The 17,267-nt window shown below is 55.9% G+C and overlaps 1 protein-coding gene across 4 annotated transcripts in view; it reads left to right on the top strand.

The window, feature by feature from the left end:
• Window positions 1-2,317, top strand: part of AHDC1 (AT-hook DNA binding motif containing 1) — a 65,014-nt gene extending 62,697 nt beyond the window's left edge. For all 4 annotated transcript variants that reach the window (XM_033839994.2, XM_073793481.1, XM_033840003.2 and 1 more), the window contains exon 7: window positions 1,646-2,317. The gene's annotated coding sequence lies outside the window, so the exon portion shown is untranslated. The remainder of the gene's footprint in view (window positions 1-1,645) is intronic.
• Window positions 2,318-17,267: the final 14,950 nt, after the last annotated feature.

A 17,267-nucleotide genomic window follows, 5' to 3' on the forward strand; every position in this document is an offset into this window, starting at 1 on the left:
CACCCACCCCAGCTGTATCCCCTGCCCCGATCACCCCAGTTGCGATACAGCTTTTCTCCCCATCACCCCAGTTGTAATACAGCTGTCGCCCTAACAAGCACACCTCTTAACCCTATGGCTAATATTCCATCCTCCCCTCACCAGCAGGAGACCTGAGAGCTTAACAGAGATGCAACTCCTACCCTCCCCCTCACGCCTCTGCATGCCGCCTGGGCTGAGGCACCAGGATGGGGTGCTGTCCCACCTCCCAGGAGCCCACCTGGCTCCCTGAGGGGAGTCCTGGCAAGTCCAGCCTCGGGACAAAAGTCTTCCCGGGGGCTGACTGCCCAGCAGACAGCAGCCAAGGCTGAGCAGAATTTAAATGTGGCCCCGTTGGAAAGGGAAGCCAAGAAAGAGGACAAGAGAGGGAAGGCTTTCTGTGGCCGCCTGGTTCCTGCAGGGGTGGGGGAGGGTGGATGGCTTGCTGAGGAGTCTCAGAAGGTGGTTTTAGGACCCCCACACCTGCCCCTTAATTTTGGTGGGTTGGTCACTCACCCAATGTAGGAGACATGAATTTCAGGGCTCTGAGAAGAGGACAGAGCTCTGAAAGAGCCAGGCTAACGACTGGAGGTCTTGAGAATAACTGAGCCCACACCCCTTTCCCACTGGGCATCTTCCCACTCACCCCAGCAAAGCTAGGGCTCTGGATAGGGAGTCAGGTCCCCAGAGCCCTGCAAACATAATTAGGACCGACTGTCTAGGGAAAGGGGGTACTTGAGATCTCTATTGTCTAGTGATTGTAGGGACTGGGGACTCGAGATTTTCTGAGCTTCAGGAAGGCGGGGTGCAGCCAAACAGATGGTATTGTGTTGGGCAATTTCTTTATTCAGACAGACTTCCTCATCACCTCACCCCTCTAAGGAACAGAATGACATTGATAGGGAATGGGGAGAAGGTTGGATTTGGAAGAAATTAAAGCAGTGGTTCACACCTGTGCTGTGCTAAGGCCCTGCCTTCGCATTATGTCATTCCTCAGAACAGCCTAGGTAGGAGGAATTACTAAACGAACTGGTACATGAGGAAGCCGAGGCTTGGGGAGCCTAGCTGGCCCAGGCCCCGTGAAGATAATGACTAGTACTAATTAGGATCATTTATGACACATTTATGGACCAGGCTTAATCTGCCTCAAACCACTGAACCTTCCCAACGAATTTACGGGATAGTTCTGTTATCCCCTTTTTACAGATGAGTAAACTGAGGCTGACAAAGATTCACTGACTTGCCCAAGGTCATAGAGCTATTAAATGGTGGTGCTAGCGTTTGAACTCAGCTGTGTCTGACTCAGGAGCTCAAGTTCTGAACAGATTGCACTGCCTGGAATCCCAGCTCCTCATCCAGTACATCCTTTACCTCTCAGTGGTGTGGGCCTTGGACACACACCTATTTTACAGATGGGGAAAGTGAGCTCAGAGCAGGCCAGAAAGCAGTCCGGAGGCTCATGGATGGGGCCACTTGGAATTTTCTGGGAGAAGGAACAATGCAGTTCCCTTCTCTCAGAATCCTGGTAGGAACCGGGTGGAGGTCCTGCTTTTAACCTCCCTCTTCCCAGAGCTCAGGGTCTGTCCCTGCCGCTGACTTCTGCCTCTTCTCTTGTGTTTCTCTGCAGCTTTCAGAAAACCAACGCCAAGACCCCTCCCAGCGTCCACATGGTCCTCCGGCAGGCGCCTGCCCCTCTGCCTCCCGCCCCACCTCCCCTGCACCCCCTGCAGCCCCATCGCCCCCCCACCCCTCCCTGCCCATCTCCTCCACGCAGAAGCCGAAGGTGAGCCCTTTCTGCACAAAACCAGCAATTGTAAATACTTTTTAAAAATGTACAAAACTTAAAAACAAAACACAGTTTTAGAAAAAGACAAAAAAAAGAGAGAGAGAGAGAACGCGAGCGTGTGCAAGAGGTTGCGAGCGGGGCCTCAAGGTGTCCAGAGCCCCTGCAAGTATGCACTGAGAAATTTATCTACAGGTCGTTTGACAAAAATGAACAATATCCTATTTATTGTATATACTGTTTTATTATAAATCGTGGATTGTATATTGCATTCTGTAAACCTGCTGTGGTCCCGTGGTGTGCAAATTCGCATGGTGGGGGGGAGGGAGAGGAACCTCTTGCGGGAGCTTTTTTTTTTGTTTTTTTGTTTTTTTTTTCTTATTTTTCACTCTTTTGGGTTTTCTCTTCTGTTGTTGTTGTTGTTTTCTGTTGGCAGGACACACCCAAAGATCCAAGTTTGTATTAAAAAGAAATGAAAAAAAGCAAAAAAAAAAAAAAACAAAAACAAAAAAACAACCTCGTGTCTTGTGAAAGGGGGTGAGTGAGGGTGGACAGAGTGGAAGGGGTGTGACAGCTGGGGGTCGTCACCAGCCACTGGGTCCCCAGAGGAGTTGAAATACCTTCATGTGTTCCCTCCCTCAGAGCTCTCCCTTCTGCCTGAGATCTGAGTCACCTTTGCATCTGGGCCCCTCCCTTTCCACCCTAGGCCCTGGGTCTCCCCTGCCTCTGGGCTCCCCAGACTGCCCCCTGGGGTTTCCTGGCCCCTGGTCCATGCATTCTGTCCTGGGTCCAAGGAGTCTGCCTTTTAGACCTTCCTTTTGCCCTAAGTCCTAGGTCTCCCATGATTCTGAGACCCCTGTTCTCCCCCAAGTCCTTGGTTTCCTCTCCCTGAGGAACTCCCATTATAAATCCGGTCTTGGGTCTCCCCTGCTTCTAGATCCCCTTACTCCATCCTCAGTCCCAGGTCTCTGACTCCAGCCCCTTCATTTGTCCTGTGTCCCCTCAGCCTTTGGACCCCACCGTTGTACTCTGGTTCAGGATACCTGTCTTTCAGACACTCCATCAATCCTGAGCGCAAGAACCCTTGTGGGACACCCCCCTTTCCCACAGAGACTGGAGTATCCCCTGTTTGTGTGTCTCCCATCTACCCCAGGGCCTGGGTCTCCTTTGTCTCCAGGCCCCCCTCTTTTTTATCCCAACACACCTGCCTCTGCCTATGCAAACTCCAGGGTTTGACTAGGCCAAACCCATTGGCCTTCTCCTTTCTTTCCACTCTGAACCCCAAATGCCAGGTCTGTATTTCCTCCCAGCTTTTGTAAACTTTGGAAGAAGAAAACTCCTAATCCTGTGCCTATTTCTGGTGGACCTGGCAGGGCCGAACTGTATCACACCCCCTGACCTTGGGGAGCTCTTGGCTGCCCTTGACCAAATAAGCCCACTTTGGGCTGCCTGGTCCCTAGCAAGCCGCTTTTCCCATAGACCCAGTTTACGTTGAAGCTCTGCTCTATGTCCCTCCCTGCTGAAGCTCAAGGAGACCCCAAGGGACAGCTCCGCACCACCTGCCCCCCTCCCTGACCCTACCGGTAAGGCCCAGGCCTTGGGAGGGTCAGAGGAACCCTCCACCTGAGGCAGGAGACAGACCCCCACCTTCTGGGCACCCCTGTCTGAAAGAGGACGCTGGAGGGTTCAGACAGGGGCAGGTAACAGTCCCTAAAACTGTATTCTCTGTGCTGGATGTGAAGGTTCAGCCTCCCACCAAGCCCCCTCTGTGCAGCCCCAAGACTCAGCTGAAGACGCCGTTGTTCCTACCCTCCTGCGCAGTGAGGGCGGAGGCATCCACTTCACTCAAGCTGCAGCCGGGGTGGGGCTGGGAGTCGGGGCAGGGGCAGTAAGACCCGGCGAGGGTTTCCTGGAGGCCAAGACCAGGGTGCGAGGCAGAAGAATGAGGGAGTTCCCAGAGGAGGAAAGAGCAGGGCAGGGGGTGGAAGCCACACGTGGCTAGGTCTGTTTGGAGTAGACACTGTGTGTGTGTTTGGGGAGGGGAGAGGGCTTTGGAAAGGTCACCCCTGGGCAGGGGGGAGGTTGGTTGGAAGGGGTGGGTGGCTTCAAAGGCACCAGTGGGAGAGGCCAGGAGAAGTTTGTTTTCAGCCCCAAGAATCGCCCGCAGGGAGAAAATGAGTGTTCAGCGGCTGCTGAGGAAGCGGAAGAGATCAGGGAAGGCTGTCCAGGTGGGGCCGGCTGGGTAGAGGGTGGGGCCCGGTGAGGGGGTTGAGGGCTGGGAGATGGAGGTGCAGTGGGGAAGGGGTAGTGGGGGGATTATTCCGTGGAAGGGATTGTTGCAGCTCTGCAAGATGGGGAGGAGGGACGGTGAAGGCTTGTGTGCCCAGGAATTGGGGTGGGGGTGGAGATGGGTGACCCAGGAAGGAAATGGGAGTTTAGGGAGGAAATTATAGCCCAGCACGGGCTAGGGGACTCTGTAACTTGAAGAGGGCTTTGTAGGAGGGGTGGGGATTCACTGAAAAGAGAGGGGCACCTGGAGAGGGATGGAACCCAGAGAAGGCCTTGTGGTTTCCAGGATGGGAGGGAGGCTTGGTGAGAACTGGGGCTCCTTGAAAGGTTAAGGAAGGGCTCCTGGAGAGAATGGAGCTCAGCAAGGGGAGGGGTCTCAGTCTAGGGTCTGTGGCTTAGTCTGGGCTGAAGAGGGCTAAGGGGGGCCGAGGTGTATTTGGAGAGCAGGCTCAGGGACATCTGCCACGGCCCAAGGGCCCAGCCTTTGGGATGGAAGCTTCTCTTGGCCCTTGGGCCCTGGGGCTTCTGGGGGAAGGGGCTTCGCAGCCACAATCCCACACCTGATCCCGGAATACATCAAGGCAATGTGGCTCCTAGATATTTGGGTTTTGCCGCCATTTATTAAACGCTTCCCTGAGGTTTTTATTCCTCAAGACAATCCTTGAGGTAGAGAAAAATATTCACCCCATTTACAGATGGGAAGACAGGTTCAGAGACACGGAGTAAGTGACCTGTCCAAGATCCCACAGGAGGCGGCAGAAGTAGGTTGGCCCAGAGTCTGGCTCTGAGCCCTTACTTTTTCATAACAATTTAAAGGCAAAAAAATCTTGCTTATAAAATTCATCCCTCAATTCATCTATAATAAAATTTTTAAATGATAGAAATAAGAGTAAGAAATAATTATATAACACTATGTACCAGTTACTATTCTAAGCCATATATATAAACTCATTCCATCCCCACAACAATCCCATGAGGCTTTACTGTAATGATTATCATTCCCATTTTACAGACAGGAAACTCAAGTGCAGAGAGGTAATTTACAAAGACCACTCAGTGAGTAAATAATGACACCAGGGTTGAAACCCAAGCAATCTCCTTCAGGAGTCTGCTTCACTATACTGTTCAAGGTGAAAACCCATTCTACCCCCATTCCTGGTAACAATCCTTGTGTCAACATTTTTGAGTCCATTCATCTAGATCAGTGGTTCTCAATCCAGAGATTTTATTGGTCTGGGTGGGGCCTGGGCATGGGGATTTTTAAAAGCTCCCCAGGTGGTTCTAAAGTGCGGCCGAAGTTGAGAACCTCTAACCTAGCTATTGTGCTGAGTGCGTACAAGCAGCCACCTGTGTGCACACACCTATATTTAATGAGTTGTCCTAGGTGTGCATAAGATGCTTTCTTGTGTGAACACTGTGGTATCCATCAGTGGTTATCACTGAGCGGCTGGTTGTAAATTACCATGGGTTCTTCTCAGTGACTGTTAGAGACACTGTGTGAACACATTAATTCAACTGATATTTCTTAAGCATCTATAAGATTCCAAGCACTGTCCCAGGCACCTGGGGATACACCAGTGAACAAGACAAATGGGGTCCCTGCCTTTGTGTGTATGGTCTGATAGTATTGACAAATTTGGTCTTATGTCTTTCCCTGTGGGTGTCAGGGCTTGGGAACCCCTCAGGGGTTGCTAAGGGGTGAATGGCTGGCTGGGAGGGCTTAGGAAGGTGAGACTTGCTGGTTGGCTGTGTGCAGGGTGGATCTTCTGGCCCTGTGTGCAGATGTGTTTGAGAGAGGGAGACCCAGGGCATGTTTCCGGGTTTGAATGAGTGTGGCTGACTATGTGGTATGTGTATAAAGGTGTGCATGATCTGGGCCAGTGAAAGTGTGGACAACAGTGTGTGTGTGTGTGTAGGAGGGGGTGATGGGGGAGGGCTGTGTGCAAAGTAGGCACCAGCCTAGAACAGCACACAGATGGTGGCATGTGCACACTCAAGCGCACACACACAGCCAGCTGCTGCAAAGAGGAGGCTGAGTTCCAGTCTCAGGGCACAAACTCCCAGGGCCAAGAGAATTCTGCTTTGGGTGTGTGGAGGAGGCACAGCTGGGGCTGGAAACTCTAGAGTGGGAGGAAGGGAGGGAGGGACAGGGAGGGAGGCTGGGGAGCCACATCCTTGATCTCTGGTCTGTTTCAGCAGTTCCGGACTTAGTGCTCTGGGTCTCTCTGTGACTCTGGGTCTCCCTCTCTCTAATGTCTGGATCTTGGATCTGTTTCTCTCTTCTGGGTCTTGGGCTCTGAGGCTGATCACATGACTCTGGGTCACCACCTCTCCAGCCTACTTGGCTCTCTGTGTCCCCTTCCAAGTCTGTCTGTCTCTGCCTCTATGTCCGCCTCTGTCTCCGTGTCCTTCCTTGTCCTTGCCAGGTGGGAGGAGGGGGCCCAGTGCTCAGGGAGCAGGTGTCAGCTCACTCAGGCAGCAGGGAGTGAAGTTGAGAAGGGCACAGAGCCAGGAGCCCCTGGACACACAGCCACACTCCAGGACACATACTCAGGGAGCTCACAGGAACGCACAGTGTCATACATGGAGAGATGGGTCCTCGGGGACATACAGGTACACAATTCAACACACAGCTACACCCCACAACACACGGATGCCAAACACCGAGGGTCACATGCAAAGATCACACACACACACTGACAAATACTCATCTAGGCACACCGGGATACACAGTCACAGGCACCCGGGGCATTCTTCCAGAGGAAAACCCAGGGCCATGGGCACGCACACGGACACAACCGTACACACACCCTAAGAAACATACAGACACACAGACACAAAGATAGGAGACACAATCACACACTGAAACACAAATATACAGGGGCACAGGCACACTCAGATCCACCACGGCAGTCACACTCAGAACCACATACAGCCAGGAGTAAGGAGGCAAATGAGCACAGACAGGCAAATAGCCTCAAGGACAACCAGAGACAGAGGCACAACAGGCACACTGAGGGACACACCCAGGCACAGGAAGAACATCCTCAGGTACACCCCCCCTCGGGGCTCACTCTGGAGCACCTGGGGACACGCCCACAGGCGGCGGGAGCGGGGCCCGGGCGGCCCAGCGCACCTGGCGCCCTCGGCTCGCCCCCAGGCGGCCCCAGGCGCCCCGAGTGTGCGTGCCCGCGCGTGCGTACCCGTGCGAGCGTGCCCGCCCCGCGCGCGTCGCCACCTGTGGGAGGAGAGGTGCGCGCTGCGCCCGGGGCTGCCTGGCCGGCTCGGCGCTGGGGGAGCGGTTGCCATGGTGCGCAGAGCGCGGCCGCATACTAATGGGGCGGCCACTGGCGCTGCCCCCTGTCCGTTCCGCTCCCTCCTCCCACTCCCTCCTCCAGCTCAGCCCGAGTCGCCCCGTCCCGCGGCTTGGCCCGCGCACCCGACTCAGAGGGCGAGAGCCTCCCCCCGCTCCCCCATGCTGGCCTGGGGCCTGGGGCGGTCGGGAAGCCCGGGGCTGCGGGACCCCCGGAGGAGGCCAGGTGAAAGGCTGCGCGGGGCGAGGGCCTGGGGCGCTGCCCGGCCTGGGCACCGGCACCAAACGGGCACGGCAGCTGGGAGCGCAGGTGCTGTCTTGGAAACCGGGGTGGCAATCCTGGGAGGGGGGAAAATAAAGGGGGAATTTAACCCTTTTGTTGCCAGAGGTCCCTCCAGCCAGTCTTCCGCCAGGCTTGGCTGGGGAGCCTGAGGGGACTTGACCAAGCACTAATACAGTCTACACCCCTCACTTTCCATCTGCTTCCAGCATCTCTCCAGTTCTGGCTTGGCCTATGGTGTGTGTGTGTGGCGGTGGGGCGGGGGTGGGAGTGGGGGTGGGTGGGGGTGGGAATCAGTTACCATCACTCCAGTTCTGCTCATCTGACTGGTGAGGTGGGGCTGTGGAGGAGTGTGCTGAGGACTGAGGGCAGGGGGGCATTGGCACCAGAAGGGTTACAACTCCCCATACCTTAATCCCAGTCCCTGAGCCCCCCCTTTCACACAGCCTTGACCCCCTACCCACTCAGGCCCGCTGTTTTAATTGGCATGGAGGGGCGTGGCGGTATTCTAGGGTTGGGGGAGCCAGCAGAGGGTTTGCAGGTAGAGGCAGTGGGTGGGGGGGGTTAATGGGGGGGAGCCAGGCGGTTGCCTAGCAACCCCACAGCTGTCTGTTGACCTAGAAGAAGCTGCGCTGTCTTGACACAGCTGGTGTTTACATGTAACCGAGGCTCTGGCTTACCCGCTTGCTTGGAAGAAAGCTGAGGCAGTGCCCTGGTGGCAGCCTGGCCCCAGCCCCTGGCTGTGGTGGGCTTCGTGCCTGGTGCCTGCTTGCCCTCTTTGCTTCAGCTCCTACCTCAAGTCCAACTGGAGAGAGAGTGGGAGGGCAGAGCACAGAGCTGGAGGCTTTGGGGCTGGGGACAGTTGATACACACACACACACACACACACACACACACACAAAAACCCAAGGCCTTCAACATAGAAATGGTGGGAGACTAAGAAAGGGTTGGGGGAGTTCCCTGGTGGCCTAGTGGTTAGGGTTCTGGGCTTTCACTGCCGTGGCCCAGGTTCAATCCCTGGTGGGGTAAATGAGATCCTGCAAGCCGTGTGGCATGGCCGAAAAAAAAAATTCCCTGAGAAAGGGCTGGGGGATGAGGGTGCCCAGTTTGTGCACAGATTTCAACCCACACAGACAACTCCAGCATTTGCAGGGACACATGGACACAGAGACCCACGAAATCAAACTAACATAGGCACACACACAGGCACAGAGATGCCCATTCACATAATGACATCCAGGTAGACACACAGAAGTGCAGTAATCAAGGGATTGAAACCCCAACACACAGACATACGCACAGACCTCTTGATACAGAGGACAAACAGGCACTGACCATCTGATAAGAGACAGACACTCCAAAACACTGACACACCAAAATCCCCATGTGGTAACACCAGCAGCTATCATACTAACGCAGTTCATTCCAGCTAGAGTTTGCAGGTCTGCATTATGAAAGAAACCCAGCCTCACATACGGAGTCACCCACACGCACACTGAGAAACACACAACTCCCCAAACTTTTATTGATTGCCCACAATGCTTAAGGCAGGCAGTTGCTGACAGCACAGATGTAAGCAAAGACACACCCAGGAGCCCAACATGTGAAGAGACACAAGTCCCTGAAGGACCATGGGCCCTGACATGTCCCACCCGCACCCACACAAATACCCGTAGCACAAACACATGCCGGCCTAGGGTGTGAGCGGAGCGGAGACTCCTCCCTGCCCACAAGCCCTGAGGAGCAGCAGATGTGCCTTGAGGTCAGAGGGCCCTAGTGGCTTCAGTACCAGCTCCAGATGAACCCATACAGCCTGGGCTGTACCCTCAGCACTAGGGAGGAAACAGCACCAGCTCTTTCCCTGGGAGCCCTCAGACTGAGGGGAAAGATACAGCCCATCCCCAGGAGGCCCTGTCTGAAGCTCTGTCCTCCCCAGTCCCTGCCTGTACTGACAGAAGAGGCACTATCCTGCCCAGATGAGGTCCGGTCTGACGGAGGCCGCACCTCCCTCCCAGGCAGCTCTGGACACTACAGACGGACACATAGACACACACACCAGCATGTGGCAGCTCCTGGGGGGTTCTGGAGGGCTTCCTGACAGAGGTGAGCCTGGGGCCTGGTTTTGGAGCCAGGGAGGAAAGGGGGAGGGAGTGTGCTGAGGAGGGCCTCCTTATCTTACCCCACACCCGCCCCTCCCCCAGCAGCTCCTCCTCCCGCCAGGGCCCAAGGGGCCTGCTGGGGCCCCACAGCCCTGTCAGCCCAAGCAGTGAGCAGGAGGAGGAGAGCGGGTATTTTTAGCTTCTCTGCCACTGACATTTCGCAGCAGGCGACCTGGGGTGAAGCTGAGTGAGTGCTGAAGGCTGGGAGAAGCCGCCAGCGCCTTCCCGCCCCCGTTGCACATGCACACACAACTGTGCACGCACACAGCCACGTCCCCCAACACTCGCAATGCTCACCTAAGGGGCACAGCTTCAGGTACACAGTTATGTGCGGATCTAGACACACACACATGCACCTGTGCACACACTTGGTCCACGTGCCACTTATGCCTAAAACCTCACACACCCGGACAACACGAAATGTACCTGTTCACACACCCAGATACATGCACACACAATTCAGACATATAACACACTTCCCACACCTAGCCAAGCATGCACACACTCGCTCATCACTCAGTTGAGAAGTATGATTCAGTGCCTACTGTGTGTTGGGCACTAATCTGGACACAAAGGGTATCGTGAACATACAGACCAAAATTCCAGCCCTCATAGAGTTTACATCCCGGGCGGGGCGGGGGGGGGATGTTTGACCATAAAAAAAAATAAAGTATTGCTTCAAGAACCACCCATTTAACCCAGTCCCCCCAAATACACAACCACACGTGTGAACAGCTCCCTGACAGTCACTGTCCCACAAATATACAAAACTGCACACACCACCCATCGTCAGGACTCATACAGACAACTCCACCTTGTCCCTCAAAACAATCACAGACGTGTACACAGCTGTGCACATATGCAGTTATACACTTCCCATGTAAACACTCATGCAATCAAACACACGATACACACACACAGATCCAACCACACACACGCTGTGCATAGCTATATAATTTACTTACCTTCGTACACAGAATATAGCCTCTATAGAAGCATGTAAGTGCAGGTTCACACACGCCCCTCTACATGCCCGTGTGCACACACACACATGCTCACAACTATCCCCTCAGGGTAAAATTCCTCTCCTGCCTATAGCAGACACACACATGCACACATTCCCACAATCGTCCCCCCACCCAGTGAAATCCAAGCCTGTTTGCCTATGTTCACAGATGTACACACAGAGCCCTATCACACAACTTCACATACACACCTAACTCCCAAGCTCCAAAGAGGCCACACACCCAGGTTCGTGCCCATCCTCCCACCCCCAGCCCCTTCCCTCTTTTCTCAAGGTGAGTGTGGTCACTGCACACCAGACGTGCACTCAAAATTCTGCCCCCAAGATTCCAACCCTGCTGACCCCAGGGACTGGGGGTTGAGGCCAGGCCCTAGAGAAACCCAGCAAGGGGCAGGACTCCCTCTGAGCTCAGAGTTTGCCCCTGGTGCCCAGACTGGAGGTGGAGCCAGGAAGCAGGCTATGCTTCTCAGAGGCGCCACCAGGCCCCTCCTCGCTTTGCTCTCCTCCTCTCCTCCCTCTCTTCTTGAGTTCCTTTCCTTCTCTTTCTCTATCTCCCCATCCCATCGCCACCTCCCCAGTAGCCCTTGGCCCAGAACAAAACTCTCCTTTTCTCTTCCAGGTTCTGCTGCCCCAGAGGCTGTTGGAGCCCTTGTGATAAACAGATGGGCTATGAAGCACACAAACACATCACTTGAGACAAAAAAAAAGAAAAGAAAAGCAAAAGCCAGAGGTCATTGTCGTATCATGAAGAACTGGGAGGGAGAAACAGCTCAATGGGCCACGGGAAGGCTAGGAGAGGACAGACGGCCACGGGCCAGTGGCCACAGCAGACACAGCCAGGGGAAGGAGCAGCCCTGGCTTCCAGTTCTGACTCTGCTGTGTTACCCTGGATCAGCCGCTGCCCCTCTCTGGATCTCTTTTCTGCTTCTAACAAAGAGAGAGCTGCAGTTGGTGATTTCTGAGGCAATGAGATTCTCAAAGTCACTGCAGCAGTTGTATAAACAGGGCGGGGGCCTGGGAGCCTTGGGAGTCTGATCAGAGTAACAAGAGCCCCCTCCTCAGAGGCTCCCCGACAGTCTCCTCCCCCCTCTAGGCCAGGGCTCTAGTCTGGGTTGAAGCACCAGAGGCCAACAGCACCCCTGCCCCCCAGTACGTATAAACACATGTGCCCATGTCTTTTGCCCTCTCTGGACCTTAGGCGTCCAGGCTCGTGTATTTAGGGGCTCACGTTCGGGCTCTGTGCCGGTGAGCCAGTCGATGTGTGCACTGTCTGTCTGTCTGTCCGGCTGCCAGCAGCCTTCAGGCGCCAGGAGGGGAGGCAGCAGTCGGGGAGGTGGGGGCGGGGAAGGAGGTAGCGTTGACAAGTTCCAATGTCTGGCTTTCCCTCCTGGAAACCCCGAGCTGGGGCTGGCCCCCCCTTCCCTTCCTGTCTCTCTCGCTCAAGCACGTCCCTTCTAAGAGCCCCTCTCTGCAGACACCCCCAGTGGAACCAAGCCCAGATCTGCTGCCAGGAAGGCCGACATTTCTTCGACTTGCCACGTTAAAGGGGCCTGCACAGGCACGCACTCAAATCCCCCCTCCATGTCCCCCTCCTGTGCACATTCAGACGACCCGAAACACACAAAGACACGGTTGGACACAGCGGCCACCTGTGCACACAGGAGGCAGCACATGGAGCGCATCCGACCCGGGGCTCACAGACAAGTACCAACACGGCCATGTACTCCCCCTTCCTACACTCAGCTCACCACAGACTCAGAAGCACGCAGTTTCCAGCACGCGGTGCTCACAGACACGCACAAACACAATCACACACAGGGCCCTGCCGAGCAGAGAAACAAGTGCAAACCCGTAGCATACTGTCTCTCCCTGCAGAGTGCAACTGCCACCTCCGCCACGGCTGCTTTGGCCCCGTGCGGATGCAACCCCAGGAACACAACAACCGTGCCGCCTGTTCTCTGCACACACAGCCGAGCATCGACCATCACACACGGTCATCCCCTGCATCACCAGAGATAACCACGCTTACAAAGCCCGCCGGGCACAGAGACACCCCGTGCCCACGCCCTGGACATTTGGACCAGCGCGCTCTGTTACACGGTGTCTTCCTGGGCACGGAGACCAGCCTAAAATCCCAGCTGCACGCATGACTCTGCTGTGCACGTACAATCGCCGTCCCTTGGGCACACACAGAGGAGCTCAAACTCACAGTTACGTCATTATCCTCTTGCACACAATAACAAATTCACAGGGGCCCCAACACACCCAGACATGAGGTGAGTACACAGACTCAGACACACATGCTGAGCCTTTTACGCACACAGATTCCTTATCACTAACAGTCGTCGTCTTGTCATCCTCCCTTGTGCTTACACAAACACGCAGTGGCCCCTGTGTATCACAAAGCAGCACAAACTCACCCACAGAGTCATCTGTGTGCATTGAGGCAAACACAGCCTCCCGAATCACCCCCAGCATGCTCCTCCCTGCACACCTAAGCGTGCACACTCCCACAGACAGACCCGGCTATCTGAACCTCACACACACACACCCCAGCCCCAGGACCCCAACCCAAGCCTCCTGCCTCCCTTTCTTGGCTGGTGAGGGTGGGGAAGGACTGGGAAGGTCGGGGGCTGGCTCAACCCTTGTTCCCTCCCTACGCCGGCTGGCTCGCTCCTTCCTGTCTGGCAGCGTCAGCCGGCCCAGCCCCGGCTCCGGCAGCCCTGGCTGTTCTGGGCAAACTCCCGGCGGGCTGGTCTCGGCTGATGCGCGGCAGCAGCGGCAGCAGCAGGGGCGAGGAGGCTGCGGGCGGCTCTGCCAACGTGGCAGACGGCGGGCAGGGCGGCAGGAAGGAAGCTGGGCCCGTTCTGCGCCCACTCACTGGGGGAGACAAAACCAAGGGGGCTGGATGAGCAAGCGAGGCAGCTGGGCAAGGGGACTTCGTGCCCAGCCCGGGCTCTGGGCCCACATTGGCCCCAGACTCACTGGGTGACCTTGGGGAACTTGCTCCCCTTCTCTGATCCTGTTTCCTTCTCCTTCAGCAAGCGAACAGCCTGGTCTGGATGCTTCCTCCAGCTCCTAAACCTGGTATCCAGTTCAGTGCAAAGACCTCATGGGAGGGAGACGTGGGTTCGCTCTGTGGCCTCGAGCTAGTCCCTTCCCCTTTCAGAGACAGCTTTTCAGTCCAGCAGTTAAAAACTCCTCACCTCTGAACTGCTGTCGCCATTGACAACACGGTTTTCATTCTACAAAGGTAGCACCATTTTACAGATAAGAAGACTAAGGTTCAGAGAGGTCAAATCATGCACCCAAGGTTGCCCAGCAAGTGAGTGTGGCAGAGCTGGGACAGACGCTCAGGGCTTCTGATTTAGTCTTTAAGATCAATGTTGCCTCCTTTATCTTTCAGACATCCCATGCCCCTGCTGGTATCCGGGCTGCCCCTCTGAGATCCTCCCACTCCCCCCCCCACCCCCCCAGGCCCTGAGCTCCCTCAGAGCCACCTGGTTCGGCCCTGGGGAGTCAGGGTGCAAAGGCCAGACAGGACTCCCACCAGCATTCCAGCTGCCACTGGGAACATGGCTGTCGGCAGGGCCAAGAGAGCCAAAAGCCACCTCCCGAGCAGGCCCACATAATTGGTACATTGTCAACCCAAAAACAGAGCTGCTGTGGGATCTTGGGCAAGCCCCAGTCCTCTCTGGGCCTTGGTTTCTTCATCTGGCTGCAGTGGATTAGACTAGCTGATTTCCAAGGGCCCTCTCGGCTTGGAATGTCGCCTAGGGAGTGACTGAGGAGAAACACGGCTGGGGGCGGCCGTGGGTGGGCCTCAGGTGCCTGACCGGAGGAATCTGGTCTCTGCCTCACCTGCTTGCGGGGGTCACGTCTGGGCCCTCTCACACGTCTTTGCAGGATGGCTGGGTGGACAGACAGATGGACAAACAAAGGTATGAAGGAGAGCAGGAAAGGAGGCCCTCAAGCAGTGCTCTAGGGGTTGAGCACCCCCTGCGGAGGAAGGAGGACAAAAGGCAGAAGGAGGCTCCCCCTACCCGCCTCCTTTGTTTACTAGACAAACCTCTCCTGCTGCTCACTTTGCCCTGCCCTACAGGGCAGTCTGTGGGGAGGATAAAGGTGGGACAGACAGTTACAGGAGGAGGGTGAATGCTGTCCTGGGGACCATGGAGCTCAGCTGTGGGTGTGAAGAAAGGCCTGTGGGAGGAGGAGTCACAGGTATTGAGCTCAGCCTCCTAGGATAACTCAGAGTAGGCCCAGAGAAGTGTGCATGTTCGAATGTGTGTCTGTGTGGGTGCAATTACTATCCCGTTTTACAGATGGGGAGATCAATGCTCAGAGGTGGTGAGACAGAGCCAGGCCTTACATCCAGGCCTGCCTGACTGCAAAGCCAGTGTTTTTGTGCTATGCCACCACGCTGCCTCCCGAAGGAGTGAATTGCTAATGGTGGCATTTCAGATTTCAGATGTAGTGACAGCAAACTAGGGAAGAGGTTCTGGACAGATGGTTCCCAGTCGGGTCCCTGCCGCGGGCTAGCAGAGCAGAGGTTTGTCGTGGCAGGCGAAGCGCCCTCTCCTCCATTCCTCTTGTGTGTGGGATGCAGGCAGGTCCCCCCCACACACTCTCCTCACCATCCCCCTCCAGCCCTTTGGCCCTGCCTCGGTGACCTGCATGAGCTCAGCTTCCCAGCAGCCCTGCGGAGGAGTCAGCCAGGGCAGAGGCTGCCTCTGTCTGCCCTCTCACTGCTTGGCAGTGCCAAGAGAGGTGGGGCTCCGGAGGGGTGGGGGGAGCCTCCCAGCCACCAGACCTCCAGTCCTGTCCCCCAGCTCAGGCGCCCCTGGGGTTTGCTGCAGAGGCCCAGGCTGGGACAGGTGGTGCCGGGCTGGGGCATGCTGGTCAGGCCCGTCCCCGTTGCTGCAGCCTTGTTGAGCTGCCATTAACAAGTGGCCGGAGGTTGCCGTGTCTCCATGGAGACCAGACAGTCAGTGCGGCTCCGGGGTGAGGGCCGTGATTAGTGAGTGTCAGCTTTGCCAGCCCTGCTCTTCCCACCGCCTGCTCGCCGCTGGGGTCTGAGACAACAGGCCTGGCCGGGGGTGGGGAAGGACAGGGAGGGGCCTCCAGTCCCCCACAGGCAGGGGGTTTCCAAGCCTGGCCCCAGGTACTGTCTTTGTCTCAATTCCCCCTGCCTCCCTCCCCAATTCATCTTCCACACAGCCCCCAGGGTGAGCTTTCTAAAACACAAGCTGAACCCTGACACTGCCTCCCTTAAGAACTTTCCATGGCTCCCCGTTCCTCTGAGGCTGAGAGTCAAATTCCTTATCTATCGTGGCAATCACGGCCTTCCTTCTTTCCTTCCTTCACTCATTCATACCAATAAATCTTGTTTTGAGCACCTACTGTGTTTCACGAAACCTGCCAGGTATACGTGGTCAGTGAAATAAGCAAGATCCCTGCCTTCGTGGAACTTCCCATCTATTGAGAAACACACACCACAAACAAAATACAAATCAATAGATACCCGATGACAATCATGAAGACGGCTGGGAAGGAAATGGAGAGGGCACGTTGGTAGAGAGTGATCCACAGGGGGCCAGCCTACCTAGGGTGGTCAGAGTGGCCTCTCTGAGGAAGCAACATTTTGACAGTCACAGACATTGATGGGGACCCACCGGTGGGGAGATAGGGAGGAAGGGCATTCCGGGGAACAGCGTGCACCGGGGCCCCATCTCCCGCCTAGGCCTTCTCCTCCTCCCCACCTCCGCCCCCACCCATGTTTCCTATCTTGGTTAAAGGCATCGGGCTATCAGAGGGAGAGACCTCTGAGTTATCGCCAACTCTTTCTTTTCCCCCTGTGCTCACTTCTCATCAATCGTGTGTCCTGTCAATTCACCTGCTGGATCTCTCTCCTCACGGCACCGCAGGCCTCATCATTTTCACTTGACTATCACACCTGCCTGCTAACGGGCTTGTCCCTTCACTCAGCGGTTCAATCATTCCTCCAATCGTGGGATAAGCGCCCCCTACGTGCTGGGCACGCTCTGCTGGGCCTTGTGGACTCAAGCCTGAGCAGGACCACACAGTCCCTGCCCTCGGCCAGAGTCCAGTCTGGGCAAGTTTACAGGTCCCGAGGAGGAGGAGGAAGACCTCATCTAGACCTGGGGTGCCCAGAACAGCTTCCCGGAGGAAGCATGGCTAGACGGAGACCAGAGGGAGGACCAGGAATTAGTGGGCGAACCGAGGGGGACGATGTCGATGTTGCATGCAAAGGAGAGAGCCTGTGGGCAGGTGGGAAGTAAGAGGTCAGAGCCTGATCTGCAGGCTGCTGGGAAGCCCCTGGGGGACTTTAACCCACGGGGGGCACACACTCAGATCCGCTCCCTGACATCCAGTCTCTC

Source organism: Tursiops truncatus, chromosome 1 (assembly GCF_011762595.2).
Source record: "Tursiops truncatus isolate mTurTru1 chromosome 1, mTurTru1.mat.Y, whole genome shotgun sequence".
Taxonomy (NCBI): Eukaryota; Metazoa; Chordata; class Mammalia; order Artiodactyla; family Delphinidae; genus Tursiops; species Tursiops truncatus.